The sequence below is a fragment of the Dermacentor albipictus genome, chromosome 10 (assembly GCF_038994185.2).
Source record: "Dermacentor albipictus isolate Rhodes 1998 colony chromosome 10, USDA_Dalb.pri_finalv2, whole genome shotgun sequence".
NCBI lineage: Eukaryota > Metazoa > Arthropoda > Arachnida > Ixodida > Ixodidae > Dermacentor > Dermacentor albipictus.
In genome coordinates, this window is record NC_091830.1 from 73,490,066 (window position 1) to 73,507,719 (window position 17,654).

Sequence of the window (17,654 nt, forward strand, 5' to 3'; positions counted from 1 at the left end):
CTACCGTCATTGTACCCCTGAAAGAGCTTCTTCCGGGCACCAATGACTTTTCTACCTTGTCAGAAGGGTATGGATTCGCACTTCACCTTACGTCGTCTACGTGTGGTACTTCGCCACCAATTTTACGTCATATTGATCAGAATGCTCATACGCAAATTCACACTGACGCCAACGACGTCGGTATGGGTACAGCGCTAGCGCAATGAATGCCTTGCGTTGGAGAGGATGTCGTAGCCTACGCCAGCCGAACTCTCACCAAAGCTGAAGTTGGTACTGAAAACAAACGGGTTGCCAATGTGTGGGCACTTGCTAAATTTCGGCCTTTCTTTTATGGTTGACCTTTCGGCGTGGTCACAGACCACCATGCGCTTTACTGATTGTTGTCCCTCAAAGACTCGCCTCGCCGTCTCGTTCAATGGGGCCTACGTCTACAGAAATCGGCGATCAGGGTTGTCAACCGCTGCGGGGGCACATTCTGACGCTGACCACGTTTTACACCTGAACCCCTAGGGGCCTCTGTTACCTTTACACATCACCGATTTGGCTTCAGAGTACGAAAAAGCCACAGGGATATCCACTCTTCTGAACCTTCTAAATAATTCCGTTGGTCTACCGCTGTCTCGGGCACTCCGCCGTCAGGCATCGCATTTTTCAGTTCGAGATGAACTTCTAGCTCTACCGCCGAAATTATCATTGCGAGGACCGCAGGTGGTTTGTAATGGTCCTGTGCTAGCTTCGTAGCGCACTATATCCGCAATATATCCGCGCTTCCACAATATATCCACGCTTCAGTTCTCGCCAACCCGCAGTGTGGCCATGGAGGTGTGTCCGAGGCTTAAACGCGATCTCGAATTTGATATTACTGTATGTGTGTGTGTGGGGGGGGGGGGGGGTCACATTCATATACGTCACAAAATACGTCCGCTCGTGCCCTGATTGTCACCCTTGGAAACTGGCTCCCCATCCAGCCGCCTTGTTGCAGCCACTTCCATGGTGATGAGGCCCCATTCACCATGTACTGATTCATTGATGTGTCCTCTCCAATGAACGGCTGCTGGCAACCGTTGGGTTATTGTCGTGGTCGATAATCTAACGCAACGTGAGGACGCCGCTGCCCTCGAAGCGGCCACAGCGCGCGATGTCGCTTCTTCCATCCTGCATGAAATAGTTCTGCGCCACAGCACTCCTCGTGAATTATTCCCTGACTGAGGTCGCGTCTTGTTTTCTGAAGTAGTGAAGTCTCTGCTTCATCAATGCCACGTGGCACATCACAGCATTACCGTCTAGCACCCCCAGACAAACGGTCTGACGGAACTGTTCGACCATACTCTCGGCGACATGCTGTCGTTGTATGTCACCTCGGGTCGTTCCAACTGGGTAGGGCGTTTGTTCTACCGTTTGTAGTATAGGCCTACAACACCGTCAGATAAGCGACAACCGGATTCCCTCCTTTTTTTTCCTTCTCTACGGCCGTGGACCTTCTTGAGTCATCGACACAATTTCTCCCTATCTGCCAGACGCTTCACCGTGCACTCTCGTTTCCACCACTACTAAGCTTCCCTAGGAATGTCGGCAGCTGGCCAGCTAGCTCATTACCGAAGACCGAACCTGCCAAAAGCTTCGACTTGACGACAGCCCACCTGCTCCTGCCTGCCCACATGAATCATTCATATGGCTCTGCGTTCCACCTACGAGTCCTGGCCTCTCTTCTAAACTACTTCAGAAATTTGACGGAACATAACGCGTCATTGCCCAAACCTAGCCTGTCAACTACATCGCCGAGCTACTGACGCCCCTGAGTGGCCACCGTCGCCGAAGATGTCAAATTATTCATGTCGCCAGGCTCAAGCTATAGCTTTAGTGAAGCACTTATTTTTATTGTATATAATTAACGGTGACACCTACAATTCTCTTTACTTTCACTCTATGCAACATGTAATTACTTGTAATACTCACGTTTAGCCAGCATAAAGTAACAACCTAATACTCATGCAGTGTTTACCCACCATGGTTGGTCAGTGGCTATGGTGTTGGGCTGCTGAGCACGAGGTCGCGGGATCGAATCACGGCCACGGCGGCCACATTTCGATGGGGGCGAAATGCGAAAACACCCGTGTGCTTAGATTTAAGTGCACGTTAAAGAACCCCAGGTGGTCGAAATTTCCAGAGTCCTCCACTACGGCGTGCCTCATAATCAGAAAGTGGTTTTGGCACGTAAAACCCCACAATCTTTCTCTCTCTCATGCAGTGTTGATGTCTATGCCGAAGAACCAGCCAAGGGTAACGCTTGAATATGCGGACTTGACATTTGAAAAGGAAGAAATGGCGACGATGAAGGAAAGACGACGCTATGGCGATGGCGGCATGAGGACTAGGGCATGACGAAAATATCGTATGATGGCGACAGAGCGACGATGGCATGGCCATAATGGTATGAAAACGCCTGCGTGACCATTACTGCATGGCGATGAAGGTATGGCCACAAAGGCATCAGCAATGCTGCACGAAGACAACGCAATATAGAGAAAGACATGAAGCCATGAATTTTGCTCCTAAATGGCAGTGCATAGGTGGACAAAATTTCAGCTCGCAGTTTCATTTTGAGGCGTTTTTTACAGCTAACAAGCAAAAAAAAGTAAAATTTCGCATGCACTTTAGTCAAGTTGCACAAAATATTACGTTTGTAAAAGTATTTACTTGGGTTCAATGATATTCATTGCGATTTCCCGAATATACAATGAGGAGAAAAATTTTCCGTTGGGTTAATTGTAATTGCAATGTGTGCCGCAAGCATTAGTGTAGAAAATTTGGTAAATAACAAGTAAGGATACCGTCTATTGCGTAATATAAGTACAACGGAATATTCTCGCATAAATATGCGAAAACCTTGCTTACCTAAGAATATTTCAAGTGCCTGTTTAGCCAAGAACCACCAAGCTCCCTTAGGAACCGTTTCACACCGTGTACAGCCCATACAAGACATATATATATATATATATATATATATATATATATATATATATATATATATAGGCCACATTTAGCCCGACTTGCTTTCTTCATACGTACACATGTATACGTGAACCCATCAATTATATATATATATATATATATATATATATATATATATATATATATATATATATATATATATATATATAATTGATGGGTTCACGTATACATGTGTACGTATGAAGAAAGCAAGACGGGCTAAACGTGGCCTATTGTGCAAACTCTAGATCTACATCTCGAAAGTGCGGGACACGAGTGCATCTTTATGAATTTTGTTGCTTACGTATGCCGGAGATGAGATCTCCTTTATTTTAAGGGCTCTAACATATGGTCTTCTGGCTTTATAAGTGTGATTTATTTATGTGGCCTACCATTGAGATCTCATTTAGTATGAAGTGAAGGCTAATTTCGTTTAACCTTAATTGCATTCGTTCTTGCCATCCTGATGCTCGCTAAGCATTAGATCTTGTTTCATTCTGCTTTCCCCCTGCTAGAGCTAAAGCAGTTTGCATAAAACACTCCACAAGTAATAATGTACTGCGTCTAATTAATTACCGTCTTTCTACAACTAACTGTCACAAAGGTGAAGCCACGGTGCACATCATTAAATGTCAGTGTTTTTCGTGGAAAGGTCGGCTGTGAGCTGTTCGAAAGAATATTCGTTATACGCAGGGATCTGCTTCCTTGGCTTGAGGTTAAATACATTACAATTTGCAAAATATGTGCTATATTTAATGGCAGCTGCGATCCGCCAGCAAGACCAAGCACTTTGGCGCAGAATCTGGATGGCAAGCGCCTTTTGTTTTTTAAGGAGGCAACTTAAAATTGAAATATGCTGGCACATAGCACGGACGACATAGACAAAGACAGCCTAAACGAGACGACAAACCAGCGTTTCTTATGTCCTTCTGTATATTTGCGCTGCCATTCATCAATATATCGTACTAGCAAGCCAACACAGCCACATTACTGTAATACAATGGTCGAGCTGGCGGAGCGCTGTTTCTTATCACATTGGTTCGACAAATGTTTTTCATCGGAAAACACTACTTTTCTTGTAAGATTTCTTTGGAATTGCTTGTATAAAACTTCTCACTTAGCAAATACGCGTCTATATGGACGAGAGAATGTCAACATATCAGCGAAAAGTCAACGGGGCTAATGGCTGAACATCTGGTTGGCTGCCCTTTGGCAAAACAGAGACATGCAATAACAAAAGATGAAATAAAACGTATAATTAGGAAGATATTGACAAGTTCCGCTGATTTACTTTGCGTCTTTGTTCGTATTCAAGAAATTGTCATTCCACTCATGTTGTCACTCGGAGAAAAGAGCACATATGTGCGTCTTAAATTACTTGAACGTTGTCGACAGTACCACACCAAAAACATCTGTGTGGTCACAATGCACACGCGTAAAGAAAAGTTTTGCACTTACTCGGATATGCAGGAGCTGCAACGAATGTTCTTGGAATGTCCGTTGACAAATGTAATAAAATAATGCACACCCGCCCCACATCTTTGAATCTGTGTGCAGCGAAGCATTCGCAAAGTGGCTAACTAAATTTTATAAATGTGGCCATTTATTTTCTGCGTGTTTAGCGCGAACGAAACAGGCGTGCGCGCATGTGGTTTCGGGCACCTGTGGCGTCACCGTGAATGTTCCTCTGGCGCACTTGGTGCTGCTCTATGTGACACACTTGGCAATAATATCGGCGAACTATTTGGCCTTGGCATAGTAAAAGCACGTGTGGCAATGTGGCCTAGTTCCTACAGCATCGGACTCCTGAGCTGGAGACTGAGTATGGATACTATCATCCGTCACCTAATGAAATTTAAAAGCAAATCTTTCGCCGCGAACTACCCCGGACATGCATGCCCGTTCTGCTCGGGGATGCGATGTTGCGAATTTAGCATAAGTACAGAAAGTTAAATTACGTGGGCGATTGAGGCATTAAAACTCGGTGCCTCCAACCATCGCAACCTGGTGTTCTAACCCATTACGGTTCTTTAACCATTATGCCTTCTAGCCATTACGACACCTAGTTTGACACCTGACGTGACACGCAACTCAAGGAATCATTATTAGGGGAGCCCCACGAGAAATCGTTCAGAAACCGTAACTACAAATCAACCGGTCCTGATGGTGTACCGAATTCTTTTCTCGTTCGTTATTCATTGTGGTCTGCTCGCTACCTAACCATCATCTTTCAAAAGTCCCTCAATACCGGCATCGTTCCATCCTCATGGAAGCTGGCCAAAGTACATCCATTATTGAAATCTGGAAATAAGCAGCTCTTATCTAATTATAGGCCTATTTCATTAACATCATATTCAAGTAAGATGCTGGAGCACATAATTCACAAACATATAGTGGAATTTCTGGAATCTCATAACATGCTTTCTAACTTTCAGCATGGTTTTAAGAAAGGTTTCAGCACCTTAACACAACTAGCAGAATTCTCACACGACATCCTCTGTGCCCTTGATATCGGCACACAGATCGATGCTATATTTATAGATTTTTCCAAGGCTTTCGATACTGTACTGCATTCTAATCTCTTAACAAAGCTTAACATGATCTTGAAAAATTCTCACTTGGTTAGTTGGATTGCCAGTTTCCTTTCCCATCGGTCACAATACGTACGTTATAATTCAACTAATTCTTCTTCTGTTGACGTGTCATCTGGTGTACCCCAAGGGTTGGTTCTTGGTCCTTTACTATTTCTTCTATACATTAATCACTTACCACGTAACGTCATTTCACACGTACGCCTTTATGCGGATGACTGTGTTTTGTATCGCGTGATTAACACACCAGACGATCATCTGGAATTAAATTTCTCATTCGTCAACTTCTGTACCTGGTGCAACACTTGGCAGATGAAAATTAATTTTACTAAAACTGTGATAATGTAATTTTCTAATAGTGCCTCTCCTTCATTGACCAATTACACTTTCAACGACTTATCCTTGCACAGGGTCTCAGAATACAAGTATCTTGGCGTCATATTTACCACTAACATGTTCTGGTCACAACACATTAATTTCATTTGCACTAAAGCACTCCGGAAGCTCGGGTATTTGAGGCGCAATTTTAACAATTCTCCAAAGGAAACTAAGTTACTAATGTATAAAACTTTAATTCGCCCAATCCTAGATTATGCTTCTCCTGTCTGGAACGCTCATAAGCAGTGCGACATTAACTCCTTTGATAGCATACAACGAAAATCTATTAGGTTCATATATCGTCGCTATGATCATTATTTTTCACCCTCTCGTGCCTTATCTTCTTTGAACCTAACCCCTTTATCCATACGCCGTCACATTGAGTCATTGAAGTTTCTGCATGGCATCGTCAATTTTTCTTATCGTGTCTCACATCCCATATATTTTCCTTCAGACATTCCTCGGTCAAGTAGGAGTCACCATAACTTTAATATTAAGCCTTACTTTGCTCGATCTAACAAATTTAAATACAGCTTTTCCCACGTACCATTGAATTCTGGAACTTAATTCCCGGAAGAATTAGGTCACTGCCATTAAATGATTTCCTGTTAAAAGTTAACCACACCTGATTTTATGTATTTTCTTGTTGTTACAGTGTATTTACTCATTCTCGTTTTTGTACTGATTCTCAGTGTTGCTGCTATTTTGAGTTTCATTTGTGTCATCTGCCTTATTTCTTGTGAATTTTTAATGTTATTGTTTACTTGGTTTTTGTATGATTTTCTTTGTCTAACCCACTCCTGCGATAGCCCCATATAGGGGCTGCAGTATGTACAAATAAAATAAATAAATAAATAAATTACACCATAGCATAGCCCTTTACGAAGATATGATCGAAATGTGTACCTTGATGTGAAGCCATTGTTGTCAAGACGTCGCTACACGGCATCCCTGTGCAGAAGAAGCTCTTAAAGTCGCACTGTGGCTATACGAGGTGCCAAAAGACATTATACTAATGAAGACCCGTCAGAAGGTTCCCGCAACATGCGTCTAAATACGCATAAGGCGCAGATTGAAATGACTCGTGAAATGCCATACCGATCAAAAGTATTGTTACGGAAGAATAAAAGAACAGGAAGGAAGAAGATCGCGAGACGCTGGATGCTGCGTGTTGTTGCTGGTCAGCCATGTTTAACCGCACCAACTCTGCTTGTGTATATATTGTAAATACAGTCTTTCTTTACTCGCAACACCTCCGCAACCTATTGGCAGGAGATGCTGGGTACCACGGCTGGAAACGGAGCTCCGCAGTGGACATCGCATCACCGTCCCCACCATGAACGACGGTGAGCACGCGAGATCAACGTCGTTACCATCTGTAACGTCACCTTCGCCCGCTACGTCGCTGGCCCCTTCGGTTGTGGTTGCGCAAGCCAAGGGCCCTGTAAATTTCTGCGGGACTGATGGCACCGACGTTGAGGAGTGGGTGGAGATGTACGAACGCGAGAGTGGAACTAACATATGGGACTCTACGCTTATGATGGTTAACCTGCTGTTCTACCTAAGAGTCAGGGAAAGGTGTGGTATGAAAACCACGAAGAGGAGCTAACCAGGTGGCTCCCAATGCAAGGAGAAGTTGACAGAGTTGTTTGGCAAGCCAGCCGGCCGTAAAATTGCTGCAAAGCAGGCACCGGTCTCCCGTGCCCCCGTACCCCACGGCGTCGTATGTCTCATACATCCAGGACGTGCTGGTGCTTGGTCGTAAAGCCGATCACGATATGACAGAAGCTGAGAAGGTAGGGCACGTGCTTAAGGGCCTTGCTGACGACGCCTTTATTCCTCTCATGTGCGTAAGGTGCTCGACAGTTGATGCTTTCATTAAAGAGTGCCGACAATTCGAGCAAGCCAAACGCCGACGAGTCTTGCAACCATTCGCCAGGCTTCCCAATACTGCTGCAACGCCAATGTGTGAAGATCAACCCGCACAGTAGCATGCGTCCCAATCAGAGAACGTGGTGTGAATCGTTCGACGTAAACTGGATGCGATGGGCCCCGCTGCTTTCTGTTCGCGTAGCCCTGGTGCTATCCCTTTTTTCAGTTCCTCTCGTACAAGCCATGGTTCGCCAGGAGCTGGAAAACATTGGTTTACATTCTATCTGTGCTGTAGCCAACCCCAGAGCCAACGAACGCTCTTCTACTGCTTTCGCTCCCCCCCCCCCTTCCCGATGCTTCCCTCCGCGTTAAACACAACCCGACTATGTGGAGAACTGTAGACGACCAGCCAATATGTTTCACTTGTCGCCGCATTGGTTATGTCGTCCGATACTGTCGCAATTCGTGGCCCTCAACACCTCGCACACCGACCAAGCTGAGCCGTTTTCATGGCAATCCATTAACGTTTCGCCAACCGCCGAGTGAAACAGCACCGACATCTCTGCTAGGAACACGTGCTACAGTGGTTCACCATTGCTGCGGGGCCATCAGTCTCGCACACCGCAAACACGTCGCTCATCTTCCCGTCCGCCAGAGCCACGTCGCCTTTGGTCCCCTACGGCTTTTGGCTGCACCCTTTGGGAAAACTAATAAATGCAGCCCTCGGAGATGATGCTGCATTGCCCTACTCCTGCACCAAATCCTCTGTCTGTGCCCACGCAGAGAAGTGTAATTGACTTTAAAATAGAGGGCGTACTTGTCCAAGCACTCGTCGAAACTGGAGGCCACGTGTCTGTGACGAGTGCTAGCCAACGTAGACGTGTAAAGAAGGTCCTCACCTCAGCAGCTGCCCGAATGCTTCTTGTGGCCGACGGCGGCGTGCTGGTTGTTCTCATAATGCGTGCTGCCCATCTAAGTACAGAGTACAGCCAGCCACCCTACTGCTATTTGCTGTGATCGACAAGTGGCCTCACGACGTTATACTTGGATTGAACTTCTTATCCAATGATTCTGCGCTCATCGACTGCGCAACCGGCTTTCTTCAGTTGGAACTGCCTAAACTCGCCAATGCTCCGAGCACCGCCCCACCGCAATTGTGCTCACTTCACGGTGCGCGTCTGTCTACCGAGGCAGCTACGCCACTTTGTCCGCCCAGACACGCTTTCCTGACAGTAAATATGTGCTTCACCACATCATCGACGTGCTTTTGAACCGGAACATTGCTGTGCCGCATACGTTAGTCACGGTTACATTAACGACGTCGTCCTACCGCTTCTGAGTTTCAGCCAGTGTCCTCAAGGGCTTCCGGCCGTCATGTTCTTGGCCAGCGTGTGTAGTAGTTCCGAATTTGATATTGAGAGTCTGAATGCCGAGAGTGCTTTACTAGTGCCAATTGCAGCTCACAGCACTGGTTCGTTAACGCATGACTACCCGAAAATGGTTGCACCTTACCTCACCTCTGCACAGGCCACGAACATACGTCTCCTGCTCGAATCGTACAGTTACATCTTACATTTCGGCGACAGGCCCTTAGGCAAAACGTCTTTTGGTCACCGCCGTATAAACACTGGAGACACGAATCCTATTCGTCGTCGTCACTATGGTGTATCGCATGCTGAACGTCCAGTCATCCAATCAGAAGTGGACAAAATGCTCCGCAAATGGGTCATGGAGTCATCAGACAACCCTTGGGTTTCACCTGTCATCCTTGCGAAGGAAGAAGTTGCCAGGCGTTTTTGTATCGATCATCACCACCAAAATAAGATCAAGTGAAAAGACATCTATCCACTACCACGCATCGATGACACTTTGGACTACGCGGACAGAGCTAAATACTCCTCGTCCATCGATCTTCGATCCGGCTACTGGCAGATTTCAATTGATGGACTGGACCACGCGAAGACGTCCTTCACCACACCGGATTGGTTATATCAGTTCAAAGTCATGCCTTTTGGCCTATGCAGTGTTTCGGTGACATTTGAACGTATGAAGGACTCTCGTCTGCGCTGCTACAAATGAACCAGCTGTCTTGGTTTCTTGGCGACGTTTTTATGCGTTGCATATTGCAATCACTCAGTTCAGCCCTTGGGCGCGGCCGCGTAGCCACCATTGAGGGTATGAGCCATTGTTCATTGCTGCTATGCGTTGCATATTGCAATCACTCAGTTCAGCCCTTGGGCGCGGTTGCGTAGCCACCATTGAGGGTATGAGCCATTGTTCATTGCTGTGCGTCTCAAATGTGGGTCTATACTTCTTTAAGTTTGCTATGTTTGTTATTAAGTTACTTCTTTTTTATGCGTTGCATATTGCAATCACTCAGTTCAGCCCCTGGGCGCGGCCGGGCAGCCACCATTGACCTTTAGCGCAACCATGTGACGTGACGTCACGACAGCCGGAGGAAAAGCTGGGCCCCAACTCGCGCAATATGCAACGCATTCTTGGCTTACCCAGCTAAGCCTGGCAATTTTTCTTTCTCCCATAGGCTCGGCAGCCACCTTACCCAACTCGCTGAAATTCTTGCGGTCTTCCGCGAAGCCGGCCTCCAACTGAACTCCACTAAATGTCAATTTGGGAGCCGTGAGATTACCGTGTTGAGACACTTCCCTGACGCATCCGGTGTACAACCAGATGTTCGCGCCGTTCGCAGTTTCCCTGTGCCACGTTCTGCTTCTGATGTGCGCTGCTTCGTCGGCCTGTGTTCGTACTTTCGCCGTTTCGTCACAAACTTCAACGACGTTGCTCGGACTTTCACAGATCTTCTAAAGAACACGTCATTCACATGGGACCCGGAGCAGGCTCAGGCCTTCCCCGCTCTCGACAGTTTTCTGACCACCCTTCCATTACTTGCCCACATTGATCAAAGTCAACACTCACGCAAGGGGCACGGCATCGGCGCCGCTCTCACCTGACAACAGTATGGTACATAGTGCGTGGTAGCTGACGCCAGCCGCCTGCTGTCACCTGCCGAAAGTGCTTACTCCATCACCGAGCGGGAATGCTTCGCTTTAGTTTGAGCTGCCGCCAATTCCGGTCATATTTTTATGGCCGCATGTTTTCGGTCGTTCCAGACAACCACGAGCTCTGCTGGCTGTCTTTCCACCGGAACCCGACAGGAAGGCTTGTTGGCTGGGCTTTGTGGCTCCAGGAATTTTTATTTATTGTCAGTTTCAAGTCTGCACGCCACCACGAGGATGTTGACTGCCTTTCCCGTCACCCCCTGTAACCTCCTGATACTGCTGCGCATGATCCGGTGGTCTGCGTGATGACTTTTACGGACATGATCAGCTAGCGCTCTGAGCAACAACGCGCAGAATCTTTACAGTCCATCATCCTCGGGGTGCCATCTGGCAGCACCAACGGTACGTGCCGCATGTTCATGCTGCAAGACGGCATCTGCAAACGCCGCAATATCAACCCTGGCAGCCCTGTGTTGCTTGTTTTCCTTCCTCTTCATCTAGAATCTGTCGCTCTAGAACAATTTCACGATGCACTGACGGCACGAAACCTATGACCGCGTTCGACCCCGGTTCTTCTGGCTGGGTCTCTACCACTCTGTGCGTCGTTATGTCGCAACTTGCGAATTCTGTCAGCACAGGAAGAAATCGTCCCTGCCCCCTGTCGGACGACTCCATCCAATTGAAGTTACATCTGAACCTTTCTTTCACGTATGCCTTGACTGGTTTGGCCCTTTTCCGACAACGACTAGAGTGAAGAAAAGGGTCGCCGTCGCTACTGACTACGCGACACGCTACGCGAGCACAAAGACATTGCCGACTATTTGCGCAACAGACGTCGCCGGTTTTCTCCTCCACGACGTCATTCTCTACCACGGTGCACCTCGACAGTTACATACAGACCGCGGCCGCTCGTTCTAACCTCGAGTTGTCGGCGACCTCACGCGCTCTTGTGCCGCTGAGCACAAGCTGTCTACCGCCTACCACCCATAAACGAATGGTCTTTCAATATGTCTTAATCGAACACTCACAGTGGTGCTGTCGATGTACGTCTCCAACGATCACCACGACTGGGACACCACGCTGGCTTAAATGACGTTCGCGTACAACTCATCCCATGTTGACACCACAGGATTAACACCCTTTTATCTTTTGTATGGTCGCGACCCTACATTGCCGTTTGACAGCATCCTCCCTTCCGTGCCACGTGTTGCAACTGAGTACGCTCGTGAAGTCACCGATCGCACACACATGGCACCTCAAGTCGCCCGTTCTCGTTTATTACCCTCGCAGCATATAGTGAAAGAGCGTTATTACCGGTACCATCGCGATGTTAGGTTTCGCCCCAGGTGCTTGGGTGCTCCTTTGGTCACCATATCGGCCGGTCGGCCTCTCCCAGAAGTTTCTCTTTCGTTACATAGGGCACTGTGAAGTCCTACGTCTCGCTAAAGACGTCGACTACAAGATTTCGGCGTTACAGTTTGATCCACCCTCAAGTCCAACGCCTCTTGACATCGTGCACGCTTCGCGACTGAAGCCATCCTCCGTTTGCAATTCTTCGCCAAGCATGCGCCGAGACGGCGCTTCTGCACCCGGGGGTCCTGTTACGGAAGTATAAAAGAAGAGGAAGGAAGAAGATCACGGGACGCTGGCTGCTGCGTGTTGTTGCTGGTCAGCCATCTTAACTACATTGACTCTTCTGGTATATATATTGTAAATACTTTCTTTGTATACCCCAAACATCTCCGTAACAATATTTATAATCACAGCATAAGAAGCCAACAAACAAAGACACAAGAACCTATCTAACTATAAGTAACTTAGGTGCTTAGGAAATGAGATGTAATGTAAACTCCACTTTTTGTAACTGAACACTAGAACTCTTTGTCAGCACAGATAACAGCACAGTTCGTATATGAAGGTCGGGAAAAAAATTTTGTTCCTACACTTTCTGGCGAATAAAATATAATGCTTTTTTCACCTCTGAAGCTGAATAAATGGCAAAGTTGTCCTTAAACACCAATGAACTTTTCAGCCTAATGGTACGACATGATGTGCTTAATGACTGTCTTCGATTCTCGTTGGACAATCGTCCACTATCATAACTGGAAGTTCATAAGCTATCATAACTGAAAGCCGAATAAAAGATGGACTTGAAAGGGCTATTGCTTATGCTAGACGGTCGCTGTCAAAAGCGGAAGCCAATAGTCGAGGACGGAAAATGAATGCCTTGCCATCGTTTGAGCTACAAAGAAACCTCCTCTGGAGTACATAACCTCATATTAAAACTTGATGTAACGAAAAGCCCAGGCCCAGACGGCATTCCAAATATGTTCCTAAAGAGGTACTCGGAATGGTGCGCAAGCTATCTGACTATAATATTTAAAAAATCAATAGACTCTACAACAGTGCCCCGGCTGTGGAAATTGGCTAATGTCGTGCCCGTATTCAAATCGGGAAACAAACAAATAATACCGAATTATAGGCCAATATCTTTACTTTCCACCAGCTCGAAACTCTTGGAGCACATTATTCACAAGCACATTGTGGAATACCTAAATGCCAACAATATTCTTTCCCAATCGCAGCACGGTTTTCGTGCTGGCTATTCCACTGTTACGCAGTTGCTTGAATTTACGCATGACATTGCATCTTCCCTTAACAGCCGAGGACAGCTTGATGCCATATTTATTGACTATTCTAAGGCCTTCGATTTGGTTTGCCATGCTAAGCTTTTAGTTAAACTTCGTACATATTTTGGTGACAGCAAGCTGGTTGATTGGATAGCTGATTACTTACGGTCGCGCTCTCAGTTTGTTACGTATAACCACGCGAAGTCGTCTGAGGTACAGATTACATCTGGGGTGCCGCAAGGCTCGGTGCTGGGGCCGCTTTTGTTCATTATTTTCATAAATGACGTAGCAGAAATCATTGGCGATACTCAAGTTAAACTTAGAATGTATGCAGACGACTGCGTAATCTACAACACCATCTCTGATGCTCATGATCAGGTTGCGCTAAATAACGTTTTTTCATTGTTTTGTAACTGGAGTGAAACCTGGCAAATGTCTATTAACTTAAAGAAGACTGTGGCAATGACCTTTTCAAACAAGAAACAACCCCTTTCTTTTACTTATACTAATGACGGGGTCGGTCTAATACATGTTACGGAGTTTAAGTACCTCGGTGTAACTCTAGCGTCAAATTTAAAATGGCGCAAGCATGTTGAAATGATCTGCAATAAGGCTCGTCGAAAACTTTGGTATCTCCAGCGCACGTTAAGCAACTCAACAAGAGAATGCAAATTGACTGCGTACAAAACTTTGGTCAGGCCCATACTAGAATATGCATCGGTTGTTTGGTCACCTCACCTCAAGCACGACATAGCTATGTTAGAATCTGTCCAAAAAAAAGCAATCAGGTTCATTTTTTGTCGCTATGACCGGCAATTCTCGCCTACTTCGCATGCACACGTTTTAACGCTGCTATCTCTCGAACATCGGCGTAATTCTGATCGCGTTATCCTTCTTCATAACATAGTTCACACCGGCTTGAGTGTTCTGGCGCCGATTTCTTTTGTTGCAGCTTCAGCACGCTGTACTCGACGATCTGATCCCCTGAACATTGTGCCCTTCAGGTCGAATATTGATTCTTTTAAGTTTTCCTTCTTTCCACGGACGGTGGATTTATGGAATAAACTTGATGGGTCTCTGCGCAGACTCGGTACTGAGGATTTTGAAAAAGAATTGCGTAATTATGCATTCTGGTAATGTTTTCTAGTATTCTGGTGAATTTTGTTAAAAGTACTTGAAATTGTATTTTTTTTTATTGTTACTCTGTACTCACTCCTGCTATGTCTCAGAAACTGAGACAGCAGTATTTGTAAATAAATTCCGACCTTACCTATACGACAGGTCCTTCAATGTCGTAAGCGGCCACCATGCCTTGTGTTAGCTGGCAAATTTAAAGGACCAATCAGGGCGCCTCGCACAGTGGACTCTGAGACTCCAGCAGATTGACATCACGGCCATCTACAAGGACGGGAGCACTCTGATGCCGACTGCCTATCAAGCGCCCAGATTGACCCGCCGCCGCAAGACGATGAGGATGACGGCGCCTTCCTTGGCATAACAAGCTCAGAAAAGTTTGCTGAATAGCAACGTGCAGACCCGCAGCTAAATAGTATCGTCCAGTATATTGAAGGCAACACCGACGTTGTCACTAGCGCATTTAAGCGAGGATTCTCTTGGCTTTCGCTGCAAAACAACCTGCTAGTAAAGAAGATCTTGTCACCCGTCCGTGCCAACTACCTTCTTACTGTTCCCTCAGCACTGCGTCCGGAGTTACTGCATGCCATGCAGGACGATCCGACCGCTTGGTACCTCAGATTCTCCCGGACGCTATCGAGGATACAGAAAAAGTATTACTAGCCACGTCTGAACGCTGACGCCGCCGTTAAGTCAAAACATGCCGAAACTTTCAGCGATGCAAGACACCACCGACAAGTCTAGCGGGATTACTACAGCCGATCAAGCCTCTTGCTGATCATTTCAACAGATCAGGTGGATTTGTTGGGACCGTTCCCGACGTCAGCATCCGGAAAAAAGTGGATCGCCGTGGCGACGGACTTCTTCACCCGCTTCGCTGAAACGCAAGCTCTGCCAAAAGGTAGTGCAGCCCAAGTGACGAAATTCCTCATCGAGAACATCCCCCTGCGACATGGTGCCACAGAGGTCATCTTCGCCGACAGGAGGATAGTTTTTAGAGCAGAGCTCACCCACCCCATTCTGCAAGACAGCCAGATAAGCCAATGGGGAAGGACTGCCTACCACCCGCTGGCGAACGGTCTTACGGAGCGGCTGAACAAGACCCTCGGCGACATGCTAGCAGTGTACGTCGACTTCGACACGATACTTGGGATGCCGTCCTTCCGTAAGAAACCTTCGCTTACCACATGGCGGCGCAAGAAACAACACAGATCGCGCCGTTCCCGCTCGTTCACGGAAGGAGCCCGACGGCGACTCTGGACGCCATGCTGCCGCACGTCACTGACGAAGAGAATCTTGATGTTGCCGCCTATCCCAAGCGCGCCGAAGAAGCGGAATCAGTAGAACACCGACAGCCGGCGCTACTATCTCCGACGACGATACGTGGAGTACCGGCCTGGCGACCATGTTTTCGTTGGGACGCCAATACACCTACAAGACGTTAGTGAGAAACTTTTCGTCCTGTGAGGAGAGCGCACTGACATATGCAAATGTTTGTCTTTTTAGACTTACCGCTCTTCACCGTCCAACATATTTTATCGCTCAGTGTGGGACGCGCCCGCATGTATCGGAAGTTTCTTGAATGTTATCGATGATTCTATCTGCTGTCTGTTATCGCCGAAGCTTCTGTAATCTGCTTGTATGCCCGACGCACATTGTGTAGAACTCTCAAACACACACCGGCATCAGCAATTACTCTGGAACTTTCAATGACTCTTGTAGAAAAGCCGATGTTCTTGACCTGCAGATCACCTTTTCCACGATCGCCGGCTATCTGTGTGCTTTCAGCGTAGCCTGTTTTTCGGGGCAGAAGTTCGCGCAATAAATATTTCTTTTCCCATTTACAGTTCTGCTGCTGTGTTTCTGACCATCGCTACTACGTGACTATAACATCAAGTTCATTACATCTAAAATATAATAAATGTTATTCATTTCTACTTCTTGAGTGATTGTGCAAGCGTCATGGCGTGCGCACGAGCGAGTTTGTGGAAACGATAGAAGAGCCTTGGATCCGCGCCTGATAAGAGCTATTTCGATTTGTGTCTTAATGATCATTCATGACGCAGAGTGGCCTTTCTCCGTGGTAAGGCAATGCGGTTGTCCAAGCCAATTACAAACTGCCACAAGAAGGAAAAATACCAAGAAGCGTTGTAAAGTAAGGTGAGTGCGTACATTTGCAATGCCATCTCGCTTAATTAGCTAGCTGCAGCAAAGAAGTCACTCTGATACTTCTTGATTTGTGTCATCCATTACGAATTTCTAATGAGCTCTCGGAAAAGCCAAAAAAAGCAGCAGTTCTTGCTGCGAAAAGCGAACAGCGTCACCATGAATAAGTCACTCAGGTTCCTTAGATAATTGGAAATATACACCTGCTCCTAGGTATGACATCATAGAGATAGCTGCCCACCTCAAACTTGCTGGTTTGCTCCACCCCACGCGTGATGACGTTGGTCCTCAGTTTTTGCTGTGACGCATCAAAACAAGCTAATCAGCAGATGATTGTGGCTATGAGCCAGCGTGGCTTAAAGAGATGTTTTTTTTTTCGGCCCATGCACCTGTGTGCCGGCGCCATTGTAGGTTTCTTTAATCCATGATAATTGTTCACACTTGCGGAAAACAAACATATGATTAAAATTTCGCATTCATCATAAAAAATTGTATTGTTACAGCACAAGTCATGGTTTTTATCGACTCAGAAATGGGCGCGACTGTCTCGAAACTTTTTATGCTTAGACTTGCACAGCAATTGTGTGAGTCGATTTCTTGGCAATGTCTCACAAAAATGTTCAGCGTTGACAATTGCCGAATGAAGAAAAAATTTTATGGGTTAGATTTACAGCAACTTCGGCATGTCAATCAGAACTGAGAGATCTGTAGGTGAAGTGAGAGTAGTTCAGCGAGAACAGAGTCGATGTCGTCAAAGTGATCAGCAGTAAACCGGCATAACAGCCTTTTTCTAGACTTTGAATTGTTTTCGGATGTTCATTAGGACGGAAGGCTAGCTTTGCACCTCCAAACGTGTCTTTCTTCCGCTTTTTCTC

General features: G+C 46.5%; 1 protein-coding gene across 1 annotated transcript in view; it reads right to left on the minus strand.

Annotated features, from left to right (window-relative positions):
• The window catches only part of LOC135898146 (uncharacterized), a 94,907-nt gene extending 91,956 nt beyond the window's left edge, over window positions 1-2,951 (minus strand). The window contains exon 1 of the mRNA XM_065426920.2: window positions 2,896-2,951. The gene's annotated coding sequence lies outside the window, so the exon portion shown is untranslated. The remainder of the gene's footprint in view (window positions 1-2,895) is intronic.
• Window positions 2,952-17,654: the final 14,703 nt, after the last annotated feature.